Source organism: Vulpes vulpes, chromosome 12, assembly GCF_048418805.1.
Source record: "Vulpes vulpes isolate BD-2025 chromosome 12, VulVul3, whole genome shotgun sequence".
In the NCBI taxonomy this organism is placed as follows: Eukaryota; Metazoa; Chordata; class Mammalia; order Carnivora; family Canidae; genus Vulpes; species Vulpes vulpes.
In genome coordinates, this window is record NC_132791.1 from 132,304,350 (window position 1) to 132,319,025 (window position 14,676).

General features: G+C 55.1%; 1 long non-coding RNA gene across 2 annotated transcripts; it reads right to left on the reverse strand.

Annotated features, from left to right (window-relative positions):
* Nucleotides 1-999: 999 nt before the first annotated feature.
* On the reverse strand, nucleotides 1,000-14,148 carry LOC140594710 (uncharacterized). 2 transcript variants are annotated; one of them, XR_011995867.1, is made up of 3 exons: nucleotides 13,861-14,148; nucleotides 5,389-5,540; nucleotides 1,000-5,116 (listed from the first exon to the last, which is right to left on the reverse strand). It is a non-coding gene; the product is annotated as an uncharacterized lncRNA (long non-coding RNA). The 2 variants fall into 2 exon arrangements; XR_011995868.1 differs by lacking the exon at nucleotides 13,861-14,148 and adding an exon at nucleotides 11,836-12,319 and having other exon boundaries at nucleotides 5,389-6,776.
* Between the last annotated feature and the right edge of the window lie 528 nt (nucleotides 14,149-14,676).

The window sequence follows — 14,676 nt, forward strand, 5'->3', positions numbered from 1 at the left end:
TTGGGGCTGCTTGTTATTGCAGCATGATGGGTGGGACCTGCCTGCTACAGAGGGCAGGTCTGGAGGCAGCCAGCCGAGATGGGCGAGTTTGCTCTGAGGTGGAAGAAGGGAGCAGGAAGGTGGGATGAAGAGGGCATGGCAGCTGCTGGGCCGCGGGGCTGAGAGGAAGCTGACCAGGGAACTCCAGGAGTAGCTGTCGGGTGAAGTGTCGCTCACCCAGAGGGCAGCCGGCCATCAGGACAGGGGTTAGTAAGGGATGCCTGGGGCTGTCAGAAGAGTCTGCACGGAGGGCATCTGGGGGCTCCTGGAGGAGGGCAGGGTTGGGCGACCTCCTTCTGGAGAGCCCACGACAGGCTGGAGGGCTCAGCCCTGAGCTGGCCCAGAGTGATGTGCTTGGGAATTCATTCATTCATAATTCATCTGTTCCTTCAATAAACAGGTTGCCTGGTCTCCTGCCCACTGTCTGTGCCCCCAGAGGAGACTGTTTCTCCAGCCTTCTCTCCCAGGACGTCTGCTGGGACCTCCTGACACTACTCACAGGCTTGCCTGGTGGCTGCGTTCTGTGTTTAGCCGATGGGTTGTACCTCCTCCCCCATCTCTGCTTGCCCCTGCGTGTCAGCCTTGTCCCGTCTGTCCCTGTGTGGTCAGTGATCCTTCCCTTGAGGATGGAGGTATTCTCAGGTAAAAGCCACCTTGAGAGGAACTTGGGAGGACCGTGGAAGCTGCAGTTTCAGGCAGCAGGGCTCAAGGTGTCCTCGCTGTTTGCAGGTGTGACCTTCATGGTCCCCGCATTGACTGTTCTAGCTGCTGCCACAAATCCAATTTCAAATAATAACATTTATTTGAATATCATGGTCTCCATCTCTGACTTCTGTCCCCATAACTCCTTCATGCTTGCATTGACAGCATCTCCGTTCCCCAGGATGGCCTTAAAACGGAGTCAAGTTCTATCACATCTTCTTCCCAGGGGTGGTAAATGCAGCAGAACAGAAACCTTCGTAGAGAACTTTTTTTCATTTTTATTGTGGAAAAATGTCTGCAAAATTTCCATGATACAGGGTGCTTGTTATTAGCCAGGAATCTTTATTATGAGGATTTTCCCCCGTAGCAAAGTAGGCACCAGCAGGAGTGTTTTCTGAGATTGGTGAACCCTGAGGTCAGGAGATCGAGGGGAGACGTGTCACTGGAGTTTGTCTCCGGTGGAGCATGGCGAGGGGCATTCCTCTGGCAGCATCTCAGAGCCACCCTGCGAGGTGGCTTGCATTCCTGTCTTGGAGCCATGGCCTGCTTGGTCACCATCCCTACACCCCCAGGCTCTCCCTTTCCTTCTACTGTGTTGGGATGTCCAGGTGGGGAGCTGGGGTCCTCTGCTGGGCTGTCACTGACCCTTCCCTGCCCCCTGGAGGGGCTGGTGGTCACAGTGCACAGTGGCCCTTTCCTGGGTCCCCAAGGGCACCTTCCCTCCTGGAGGCCTTGGAGAGCAGTGCTCCTGGATGATTTTTTTTTTTAAGATTTTATTTATTCACTAATGAGACATACACACACACACACACATACACACACACAGAGAGAGAGAGAGAGAGAGACAGAGAGAGAGAGAGAGGCAGAGACACAGGCAAAGGGAGAATCAGACTCCATGCGTCGAGGCCGATGTGGGACTTGATGCCGGGTCTCCAGGATCAGGGCCTGGGCTGAAGGCAGGCACTAAACTGCTGAGCCACCCAGACTGCCCCTCTTGGATGTTTTACATCCAAATTAAATTTGTGCTGATTTAATTAGAACACGTAATGACTTCATCATTCCCACTACTGGGTCCTGAGCAAATGGCTTCTGTCTGGACACGGCTGTCCTCACTGCCGGCCGACAAGCAGCAGACTGGGCCTTCCCTGGTCAGCCTGTTGGCTGAGCGGTCTTGGAGTTGGAGGGCAGAACTGGAATCCCATGTCTGTCCTGGCACAAAAGGGAGACTGAGGGCCAGAGAGGGGCAGCACACTGCTGGGAGCCACACACATGGGGCATCTTGGGGCTTGGTGAATGAGCCTCTGCCAGCTACCACAAGGCTCAGGGGATCAGCCCAAGGCCCCAGAGACTGTAACAGCACCACCCCTCTGGAGCTGGATGGGGCCTGTGCCAGATGGGGTCATAGCCTACTAAACACGCCGCATCCTAATGACCCAAACTGTGACCTCACTCTGCAGAAGGGACTTTGTGGGTGTGATTGAGTTAGGTTCTGTGGGGAGATTGTCCTGGATTGTTCGGATGGGCACCAGGTGCTCCTGAGGACCCTCCTAAATGGGTGAGTGGGCAGGAGGGTTTGTGTCAGAGGAGGTGTGACGAGGGAAGTGGAGCTGTATGCTCACATGTGTGTGCTCACATGTGCATGTGTGCGTTCGCATATATATGCTTGCATGTGTTTGCTCATGTGTGCCTGTGTGCTCACACGTGCCTATGTATACAGGTGTGCTCACACACGTCCCTGTGTGTATGAGAGCAGGAGGGAGAGAAGCAGAGGTGGAGCTTCTCCTCTACTGCTTTGAAGGTGGAGAAGGGCCCTAGAGCCAAGGGCAAGGTACTGCTGGACGCTTGATCTTGCCCAGGCCGTCCAGAGGGGATGCGGCCCCTGACACCTGCATTTTAGAACCCGTGTCTCCAGAGCTGAGAGAGAATAAGTTGGTTCTGCTTCCAGGTGCTGAGCGTGTGGTGACTTGTTTCTGCAGCTGCAGGAAGCCAGTCCCCATGGGTCACGGTGCTGACAGTGGCCTCAGGCTGACAGGGTGGTGGTGAGGATGGGGCCTGCGTCTTCAGGCTGCCGCCACACACGGTGCTTTTCCTGGTGCCTGGAAGACAGGCTCGTGCACTTTTTTTGGTATCCAAATCAATCAATAAGTTAAAGAATAAAAACAGCTAAAGAAAAAAAAAATCAAGTGTATCTTTTGGCACAAAATGGAACTTGTACAATCTCCAAGCAAAAGTTTTCATTCAAATGCCACCGTTTGGTCTGAATATTTAAAAATATCCTTCCACTGTTCGTATCCAGTTTCAGTCTCTTGGAAGGAAAACCAGATAACAAAATTAAACAAACAACTGCCTTCCTTGGCATATGACAGCTCTCGCTGGCTCGTCATCACAGGCAGACCTGGTGCGGTTCTTTCCATCTTGGACAGAATTTCCGTGAGCATGGAGGGACGTGTTCTTGAGATCTGCTTGGGCCTAGACCTGATGGAAGCCTCGTCTCACCTCGCCTCACCTCGCCTCGCCTCGCCTCCAGTGTGGGAGTCCACGCTTACTCACCATGGTACCCGGCGCAGCGGGTGGTGTGTCACCCATGCTCAGTGCATGCTCTGGGAAGGGTGTCTGGTGGTGTGTCCAGTGCCTCAGCCAGTGGATCCGACCGGCCAGGAACAACATATATTTTCCTGGAGACAGGAGTGCCTTCCTTTGTTGAGTAGATGCTCTCAGTGATATTCCTGGGATTGCTGTTCTCTGGTTCGTCTGGGCAGCGGAGGTTCTGTCTGTTCAGAAGGGGTGTGGAAGATGATCTTGGGCTGATGGTGAGCCAGGGAGAGAGGGCGGGAGCACCCACTGCATGAGCATCCACTGCGTCAGCTCCTGCATAGGCCTGATCCAGGACTTGAGCAGGGTGCCTGCGGTCCCACGGCTCGGGTCATTATTGAGCACCTCCTGCATGCTTGACCTAGGCATTGCCTTCAGGGGCTTCCTTGACTAGAGAAAAAAGCTGACCTTGAACAAGCCAGGCTGTGGGACCGGCTTACATAGGACTGTGGGGCCACAGAGAAGGGAGCCTGGTTCCTGACACTGAGATTCTTGGGGAGGACAGGGAGGAGCTGGACACTGACATTCCAGTGGCTTCCGTGCCACAGGCTGGGGTGCTGCTGTGGGCCTTTCCTGCCATGTGGACCCTGAGTCTTTTGCTCCTGAGAGGATGACCCGCAGGCTGACAGGACCAAGACCAAGAGGTCGGTCTGGGGCTCCGGGGTAGGCCCTGGGGACTGTGGACACCAGCACAGTGCTGGGGCAGACGCCTGGCAGCACTGAATGCCTTCCCTCCCTGCTTGGGGCCAGTGTCCCCCCACATACCCAGGATGCCCGTCAGATCATTGCTGTGGGGAGGGCTGTGGCATTTGTGGACGCTGCTCATCTTGGCAGGGCTGAATCCTTGAGCCAGTGAGGCCATATTCTCTCTGGTTTCCATGCCATCCCTCCCTGACCTGAGCATGTTCCTGGGGTCTAGGAGGTGTACATGGCCCTGTCGCTCTGTCTGCATGTTGGTGAGCTCCTGCATTGGGGCTGCAGGAACACTCATCATGTCACAGCTGAACAAACACTCCTGAGAGCATCACGGTCAGAGGGCTGACTTCCCATGGTCTCCAGACTCCTGGGACCTTCCTGTGCAGGAGGAGCAGGGAGGCTACACATCGTGTATGGTGGGGGTGCTGGATCAAGTCCTTCTCAGGTGGCATCTTTATAACGCACAGAGCTGTCCCAGCCCCTGTTGCATGCAGGGCAAATTCTAGGTCCTTTGTCTTCACAGTGAAGACGCCTTTCTTCTGGGACAACCTCTTCTCCATGTCCCCTGCTGACCACTGCCTATCCCTGCACCCCGGGGTGTCCCCCAAGAGCTGTGTGCTGTCGAGCTGCTCCACGTGTGCCCTGCTTGGAACAGCCCCCAAACTTTAATTTGTACAGAAAACCCCTAATGATTCTCCATCAGCGCTGTCCCCAGGGCCAGTCTGTCTTAGCGCTGCTTGTCTGTCCCCAGTGAGAATGTGTCGCATCCAGGAATTTACCTTGTAGCCATCCCTCGATGCCCTGATCCCTCCCGTCTCGTTCTCACATGCTCTGTTCTGGCGCAGGGATGCTTGGTGGATTCTCCCCCCTCCCAGCTCAGAATTAGAAGAGGGGGACAGGGTGGCATGGGGAACCTCCGACGTCCCTGATGGTGGACTCAACAGAGTTGGGGGCTGGCAAGTCCCTGCTCCCCTCTAGGCCAGACCTTGGGACTGCCTGCCTAAGAGGAATGGTTTTCTCAAGCGGACCAGTCCTTGCAGATGACAGTGTCCATGACTTGGAGAGGGTCAGAGCCTGGTGGAGAAGGCTGTGGGGGACAAGAAGATGACCATGGTGAGTGGTTCATGATGCGATGGAGGGAAGCAGAGGCCCCTGTAGAGACACACAGTTGGGGCTGAGGAGGTTCATTTGAAGTACAGAGGGTGGGGATCTTCCCGGTCAAGGAAGCTCAACTTGAGTCATCAGGGAGGGCTTCCTGGAGAGGTGACCCTAAAGCAGAGTCTCAAAGAATCCATAGTCAGTGAGAGTTATGTGAAGGGAGGAGGTGGTGTGGGTGTGATATTTGAAGAAATAGCTTACCTGCAGATTTTGAGGCAGCGTGGTGTGTGGAGAACTTACATGTCCTGCTGTGGAGCCTGAGATGCTTGCTGGAGGGCAGCTGCAGAGGGGTTGGCAAGGTACGAGGGGATCTTGTCAGGTGGGAGTCCAGGGAACATGCTGGGAAATTCCATCTGCAGGAAATAAGGCACCCAGTGCGACCTGAGGTACCCCCAGCCGTTGCCGAGAAAGCAGGAAGGACCACCGTGGACCTGAAGGCCTGGGCCTCGTTTGTGACCTGGAGCTGTCCTGAGCCCCTGGGAGACTGAGGGTGGGAAGGTGGGGGGTGGGGGGCCCTGTGAGCCGTTGCCGGAGCTGTGTGTGTAGTTCTACGCGGGTTACACAGAGGGAGCCCCTGAGCCATGGCATCAGACCCAGAGTCAAGGCAGGAGCACAGACACCGACCCCAAGCCCCCATCAGGCCACAATGTGAGGGTGTGCTGCGTGGTGTGCTTCGATCACCGGCTCCACGGCCAGAGTCCTAAGTGCCCCCTGGAGCTGATGTTCCATGGCAGCCACACAGTGTGGTCTAAAAGAGCACATGACGGAAAATCCTCTGTTCACTGAGGTTCCCATCCATCTGAACTGACTGTAGTTTTCACACGAGGTAGAAGCCACAGTAGTCTCTAGCCCCTTCTGTCTCCGGCAAGTGTCCAGGGCTCCTGCCTTAGCATCCATCTTGTTCACTTGCACCCGTCACACCTGCAGGACGGGTGCCCAGTGGGGCCATCCCTCGATGGTCCCTAGATGTGAGTCACCAGCTCCGTGGCCTCTAGGAGGGCGAGGTTAGCCTGGATTGGGAAGAACTCTGGAGAGGAGTAGTTTCCGACCAGGAGCCCACAAAAGCTTCACAGGCTGTTGGGTGTCCCAAAGTTATCTGCAAAATGGAGGGTGTGGGGGGCGTGTTCCTGTTTCAAGGGTGCAAGCTCACAGCTTTCTTCAGAGGGTCTGAGGGCCTGTGGTGCTTTGGGATGGGGAGCAGAGAACAGATGTGGAACCCAGCCATCCCTGGAATAGATCCTGCCCACATCCCTTCCCTCGTCTGCTGGAAAGCCATAGTCAGCTGTGAGGTGGGCTGGCCTGAGCCAGGTGAGGGAGGCCTGTGTATGCTGCCCACTGTTCTGCACCCAGAACCGTGCCTGGCTTGTAGAGCATCCTTGAGTGACCAAGCGGGTCCGAAGGTTCGGGTGGTGGCAGTGGAGTAGATTTCGGGGATGGTGGGTGGGCTGTGCTCCTGCTCGGGAGGTGCCAGGCCTGCTTTGATCACATAACAATGGTGATGGTGAGCTGGGCCCACTGGGGGCCCTACCACACAAACACTCCCACAGATCTTCTCAGACCGTGGGAGAAAGCCAGGCCCCGGGATGGATCTGGAAGGACAAGTAAGAGGCCGTTGTGGGGGTGCTGACCAGTGATATGCCGTAGGTCTTTCCTCTTGAGGTCAGCTCTTTCCTGGAGCTCCAGGGAAGCACCTCCTCCACATGTCCTTTCCCCACTCTGTGGGCACCCGAGTGGATGAGGCAGGCAGGTGTGTCTCTGAGGGATGGGGCCACATGGGAGGTGGTGACAGTGAGCATTACCCTGGCTCTGCTAAGCTCCCTAGGGCGGGATGTCCCCAAAGAGCTGCAGCTGGAGTGTGCTGCTGGGGGCCCCTGGGTCCCTGGGAGGAGGGAGGAGTGCAGAAACACTGTGTGCTTTCCTTGTGGGCGGTCCCTATGCGGTGACTGCCTGGCCTGCATCACTCTCTGTCCCAGAGACACCACTCTATCAGCCAGAGACCAAGGACATGCAGGAGTCAGAGTGGCTGCAGGGGGAGGGGGTGGGGGAAGCAGCATGGGGAGGTGGTCAGGAGCCCCAAATATGGCAGAAGAGGCAGGGGACAGATGTCCCTGCGAGGAAGGACCTGGCCCTGCTGGCACCTTGAGTTTAGCTTCTGAAGCCTCATTTTGGACTTCTGACCTCCAGAGCTGGGAGAGAATGAACGTGCACTGCTTTAAGCTGCTGAGTTGGTGGCCCTTTGTCACAGCAGCCCAGGGAGACCAGCATAGAAGTGGTCAGGGGTGGGAAGCTTTCTCTAGAAGGAAACCTCGTTTCAGTAAAGAGGGAGGCAGCTGCCCGTGCTCGATCACCACCAGAGTGGCTTCAGCCAGGTCGGGAACATACTGGTTAATCATGGAGGGAACAGGCCCAGTGGAGGGAAGTGGTCCAAAGCCGCGCCTCTGCCAGGATAAAAGCCAGGATCTGACCTGGGATGTGATGAACCTCCAGGAGCTGCCAGATAGTTCATTCAGAGGCTTGGTCAGCAAACAGGTTTGCAAGTAACAGGCCCAGGTGGTGATAGACCTCTAGGCGGGGTGGTAGGCAGAATGATGGTTCCCCACAGGTGTCCACATGCTGACCCCCGAGGTCATGACTATTTTAGGGTACATGGTGAAGGGGAATCAGGTTTTCATGGACTTAAAGCTGTGGACTCCCTGACCTGAGGATGGGAAGATTGTCCTTGATCGTCCGTGGGCCCAGGTCATAGGCAAAAGGGGGAGGCGGAGAGCCCCAGAGAAGGATGTCACTGTGACGACAGATGCTTTGGTGCTGCCTTTGAGCTAGACGGGAAAGGCACAGGGCAGATTTCACAGCCTATGGAGCCTGGAAAGGACAAGGAAGCTTCCAGATGGCAGGCCTCCCTGAGGTCATGGCACTGGGGTTGAGCCCTGAATGGCACCCAGGAGCTAGCTCTGCAGGGTCTGAGGGAGGAGCCATCCGGAGAACAGCGAAGGAAGGACCTGGAAGGATGGCCCCAGGACCAGATAGGGTCAGTGTGCAGAGGCTAGCTCCTCACAGTGTGGTCCAGATGCCACCCCCATCAGCATTGGCTGGGGGACAGTTCAACACACATACCCTTGTCTCATCTAGACCTGCTCAGTCATAGCCCCAGTGGTGAGTCAGGGATCTGCTCTCGGCAAACACTTGTTCTCACAGTAATCACACAGAAAAGCAAACATGTAGTGTAAAAGTTTCAGGTTTCTGAACTGCCTTGTCACCCTCCCTGGCTTCGATGTGTGTGTCCGCACAACCAGGACACAGCCACAATACTGGGGGGTTAGGGACGGTGCGCCTGATCCTGGGAGCCAGTGCCCCTCACTGTGTCCACAACATGCTTTGCTCCAGCGCTGTGTGCTGCATGGAGCTCTCCCATCCCCACAGCTCCCTCGGTCTGACAACTTTTCAGCCTTCCCCTGAGGTTGCCAAAGGTTATAGGATGTGTGCTGGGGTCCATCTGTGCCTCCCCAAGACGAAGGTCCATTTATGCATTGTTGGCAGGAGTAGTGCACATGCTTCCATTTGTCCCACTGCTGGAGGTGGTGGCTCCGGTCCCCATTAGGATGGCATCTGTCACGCTTCTGTGTGGTGAGGACATGCTTCAAAGGGTGCAACTATTTCATTCCTCATCACATTTTCATTTTTATTTGTATATCTATACGAACTCATGCTTTCCCATCTTATTCAATAGATTCTAACCCGTCATTGCCATCATTCAATATCATACTTACATTATTGTATTTGATGGGGCGGGGCGGGGAGCTCTGTGTCCCGTGGCCCCTCCTGACTTGTCCCTATCATCCTACCAACACTTCCTTGCTTCAGATTCACCTAACCTTGCCAGGCCTGGGATCAACCCTTTCTCCGCAGGGCCCTTTCTTCTCATAGTGGAAAGTGGTATTTAGAAGCCAATGTGGAGGTACTAGATGTGTTCACGGCTGTTAGGGTGTCACTGCCTTCAGGTTTTCTGAAAGGATAGAGCTGAGAAATGTATGGAGGATATTGTATCACATTATATTACGTATTATCATCTCTGTATAAGCATGTGCGTCATATGTGTGAGCATGTGTCTGTCTCTAGATACCAGAGGCCACACGTTCACATTGACACATCTGTTCAGGTTCAACATGGGGTTCCACTGATGACACACTTGGTGCATTTGTCTCCTAGGGCTGCTGTGACAGAGTCCTGTGCACGGGGTGTGAGCAGCAGAAGCAGTCATTAGCATCCCCTGCTTCTGGAGCCTAAGGCCAGGGCAGCAGGGCAGGTTGTGGCTGAGGCTGGGAGGGACAGGCTAGCAGTGTTCAGCCCCCCTGGGCATGTAGATGCTCAGCCAGTGTCTGCCTTCAAGCTCTCTGTGTTCAGGTGTCTCCTCCCAAGGACATCGGTCACACTGACCCAGGGACCTACCCGCTCTTGCTAGATGAGCTAGCCTCATCTGCAGCAATCCTCTTTCCAAGTAAGGTCACGTTCGGAAGGGCTAGGGTTCAGGGCTTCAGCATATCAATTTGGGGGTGACACATAGAACCATAACACCTGGCTTGTGCTGCTCTTCCTGTTTGTTTGATCAGTCCTCCTGAACGGTACCGACCTTCTGTCTCAGCTGCCACCTTGTCCCCGCCACGGGACTCTCTTATCTCTCCTGGCTCTGGATTCGACATCACGAGTAGATGCCATGTGCTCTACTCGGGCTCGGATGGGGACGGCCTCTGGGGTGGCATCCTCCTCATCCTGCTCGGGCACTGACACCATGTCACTCTGCTCCCTGCCAGGGGGACAGCCTGTGTGGGGCAGTGTTACCGCTCCTGGCCCCTGGTCCCTGCCGCCATGCATTCTGAATGTGCAGGGAGGACACAGGAAGAGGCAGAGGACAGAAGGAGATGGAATTTGGGTTTCAACAAACTGTCCCATGATTCGAGTGCACTAAAGCCTGTGATCCCTGGTCCTACAGTCAATAAGTGGGGATGTCAGGATAGGGCTGGAGGCCCCAGGGCCAGCTCTTCGAGGGTCTCATAGGCCTCAATGAGGATGCTCTATTTTACTGTGTTTTTAAAAGATTTGACAAAAATAGGTTTGTCTGGGGCAGAAATGCCATCATGAATGATATAAGTTAGCTCCAGTCTCTTCAGAGAAGAACAGGAGTCATCCTGAACAAATCACCGGTCTCCCTGTGGGGCTCCCTCCCCATAGCGCTGAGCTTGCTGTCACCCCCAAAGTAACAAGAGCCTCCTTCCCCCGTCCCAGCCTCGCTTCCTGCCACTGCCTCCACACCTCATGTTCATGTCTGGCTTGCCCAGGATGTGTGGCCTCCATCTGGCTCTTCTGCTTTCATTCTGTGTACCGGGAAGCCAGCGCAGGGTTTCAGAAGATGGACACCACTGGCTTTGTGCTTTAGATAGATCCATCCAGTTACTTCATAGGAAATGGGTTTGAAAACGCCAAGAACAAAAGCAGGCTGGTTGGAGGCTGCCACATTACCTCCAAGGGGCAGAGGAGCTGGTGGGCTCCCCTGTGGCTGGGGCACAGGGAGGGGAGCAGAGTGGGGCTGGCAAAGCCTGGTGCATGTAGGTGTGGGACGTGAGCAAAGAGCAGGTGTGGGGAGGGGGCTCCTAGGGGTCCGTTTGAGTCTAGTTAGCAGGAGGCCCTCACCCCACAGAACAACGTCCAGCAGGCTGGTGAACACACCAGCTTGTAGTGTAGGGGTGGGGTCAGGGCCATGGTACAGATCTGGAAGCCACCATGTTACCTGTGATGTGTGACCTCGGATTGAGATGCTGGGGTGGGGACCAGGGTCTGGGGTTGGTGAGCACTGTCCACATGGGCTGGCGACAGGCTGCAGGCCATTACTTGTGAACACCCATCAGATAGCACCTTGCAGGATGGGAGGAGAACACGGACACCCTGGCATGTACCTGTCCCCAGAAGTAACTGCTCTGTGGGACCACCACCAGGCCCATGGCAAGGACCCCTGAGTTGAGGAATGGAGTCTGTGCCTGGTGGATGGCAGGTTCAAGTCCTGACTTAGCCCTGGACTTTAGAAGCTCGGTGCTCTCCAACACGGGGACTCCACAGCCCTGTGTTCATGGCTGCCCTGCAAGTGCAGGGCACTTCAGGGTTACAGGTCGTGCCAGGCCCTGACCCATCCAGTCCTCACACGTGCCCTTGGAGGGTCAGAGACGTCTGCAACCGATTCCATGGCCAGGGAAACAGCTCCATGCTGGATTGCTGGGGCAGAGTGGAGGCAGGACCGTGCTGCCAAAGCCACAGCCCTCTGACCTGTCCAGATCACGCCGTCCCCACCACCGGCCATGGATGCTTGCCCCCAGCCTCGGCTCCCCTGCTGTGGATGCTGTGCTCTTGCTGATGAGCCAGCATGCTCCACTCTTTCCTACACCCCTCCTGCCCTCAGCGCCTTCTCCTGGCCAGAGCCTGACCCTCTAGTTCTGCCTGCCAGATTCACAGCTCTGGGCTCCCCTGGGTGCTCCCTGCATGCTCTGCCTTTCCACCTGCCCCTTTCTAGGGAGGCCTCCCTGATTGCAGCCTCCCTGAACCGCCATGTGCCTTTGAGCACATTAGTCTGCCAAGTGCTCTGTTTGTGACAATCCCTCTTACCTGTCTTGTCTGCAGTGACTCTCATCTCGGGGTCTCCAGGCTCCAATTTATCCTCTTTCCTTGATTAAAAGACCTGGCTCTGCTTTCTCTGAACCATAGAAGCAGATCAGTCCAATGTGGGTGTTGAGTCACAGACTCTTGCAGACCCTAGAGGTCAAGTGCTTCGGCCTGCTGTCTGCTGTAGGCACTCTCTTGGCCCCGCTGGCCACCAGGTGTGCACGGAGGCTGTCTGTCACACATCAATTTGTAGGAAGTCCACAGACCTCTGGTCCCCGAGGGGACGTGTGTGCATGATCCGAGTCTCAGTGCTGACCTGACACGTGCCCCTGTTACCCCCAGACCCTGCCCGTCCCCAGAGCATTTGGGGGCCAGCTTCCCGGTCCTGGCAGAAGCCTTTGAGGGGACATAGGGGTGGGTCTGCTGGACGGCACAGCTCTGAGCTGGGAAACACTTATGCCCAGCCAGTGTGGCTACATAGTCACCAGACCACGTCATTCAGAAATCCTGCTCCTTAAAGGCTCCCTGTGTAGCAACCCAGAAAATGCTGATCCACCACATGAAATTGTGTTTTATTTTTCTAGACAGGAAACGTGTTCTTCAGTCACATAGTGACTGTCCTTGACATAATAATGAGGGAATGCAAATTTAAAGCAGCCTGGGGGGCAGCCCTGGTGGCCCAGCAGTTTAGCGCTGCCTTCAGCCCAGGGTGGGATCCTGGAGACCCGGGATCAAGTCTCATGTCGGGCTCCCTGCATGGAGCCTGCTTCTCCCTCTGTCTCTCTCTCTGTCTCTGTCTCTCTCTCTCTCTGTCTCTCATGAATAAATAAATGGCATCTTTTTAAAAAAATAAAGCAGCTTGGGATGCAGAGAAACCATTGTTGTCTGGGGGGTGGCCGCACAGGAATAGGGGGACTCACTATGGACTGGCTGGAACGTGTCTTCATTGAATTAACTGCTGACAAGGACTGGAATTTATCAAATTAAATTTTAGTGAGTGATTTCTGTTCATATAAATGGCAAAGATTAAACCTCTGTGCCTGTGGTAGGGGGGTGTGGTCGGGCTGACACTTCCAAGGCTGTGCTGCAGGGTCAGGCAGAGCCAAGGTGCCTGCTGCACACTGGAGAAAACCGTCCACACATGGGAATCTGGAGACCCTGGCTCTGGATCAGGAAGGCTGCTGTTTGACCCCCAGCCTTTCCTCTCTCTGTCAAGGACGCATCACCTATAGCCTACCTGGCCTCAGTTTCCCCATCTGTAAAATGGGCATGACTGGGGCCATTCACTGATGAGCAGTGGATGGAGTCTGTGAAACATCTGGTTACTGCCTCAGTCTGTGTGGGTGTTAGCCGCTCTGCAGCCCCTGCCTGAGGAAGCGGAGTGAGAACAAGCCAGGAAGAACAGTAATTATAATAGATGAGAAATAAGAAAGGAAGCTGTCCTCTGATGCCCTACTCCTCGCCAGGGCTGGAGATGGAGCCTGCCGCATGACACAGACTGCACTCGTCTCCAGCGCGCCTCTGGAAATACGCTCCCCTGGACTCAGCCAAATAGCTACTTAATCCAGTGGGTTAGTGGTCAGTTGGGCTGGTGAATGACAGCCAACCAGTTGCTGTGACACTAAAGCCATAGATGGAAAGAGAACATTTGGCAGCTCTGCCCTTGGTGAGATTGAGGAAGCAGTGATAAGAAACAGTGTTTTCTGACCTGTGAGCTGCACCTGCATGCTAGACAAGACCTGATGAGGAGCATCCACCCTCCCCACATTCATGGACGCTTCCTTCTTCCCTGAGCTCTGGGTCTGCCATGTGCCTTCCTTGGGATGTGGACAGATCCACGCAAGCAAGGACTCAATGTGCGACTGTGCAGCTGGCTGCTGTGCCCTCACCCTGACATGCTTCCCCTCTGTCCCAGGTCAGAGACAAACAGGGAGTGGACCAGCCAGCTTGGTGGTAAGGAACCCATTCTAGGGAAACCCCCAGTCTGAGGCAGAGTGGTCGGGCCCAGCCCAGGCAGCCCCAGCTTACCTGCGGGTAGGTGGACAGAATGGCTGAGATCTTTGTGGCCGGTTGTTACACAGCAAGAACTGACTGGTATAGGGTGCTCTCATAGCCACCGGCTCATCCAGTCTGCAGAAAAAGCTCCATGATATGGATAGTTTAAGTGATTGTACTTCTCTCTTCCACATGAGAAAACTAAGGGTCGGGGAGAAGAAATGACTTCTCAAGGTTATAAGCTGGTCAGAGAGAGAGAGAGAGAGAGAGCTCAGTGCAAGGTCACATGCTCTCTTCTCTGTAAGTCAGTAGCTTCTCTCCGGAGCCCTGGGGGTGGGGAGCCCTGGATTCCAAGGGTAGGGAGAGGCGTTTCTCCACCTCCCATTTTCACCAAAGCCAATACATCAGCAGGGCTGGCCCAGCTCAGTGGCCTCCCTGGGAGCAGCCCATGATTGGCCTGTCGTTCGCACCGTGGCATTTCCTGTGATCTGGGTTTGTGCTAGAATGTCGCTGGGCAGAGGCAGAAGGCAGTTTGTTGTGTACACATTTAACAGGCAGTAGTGCCAGCAACTAAATGGGGCATCACTCCTGACAGTGTCGTCAGCTCCTAATCAGTGTAATTCATCTTGTTGAAATGATGTCATATCCCAGCGGGCATGGGCCTTCAGAAATACCAGATCCAACTTGCGCAAGGCCAGAGGGGTCTTCCACTGATTCTGACTCTGGAATCTCAGGATTGTTGATGCCCACTTCAGAAAATGGGAGGGAGTGCGTATAAAAGACACACGGTGGGCATGCCACGGGGCGTCTGGTATGACTTGTCCTTCATTGTCATGGGGCTGAGCCAGC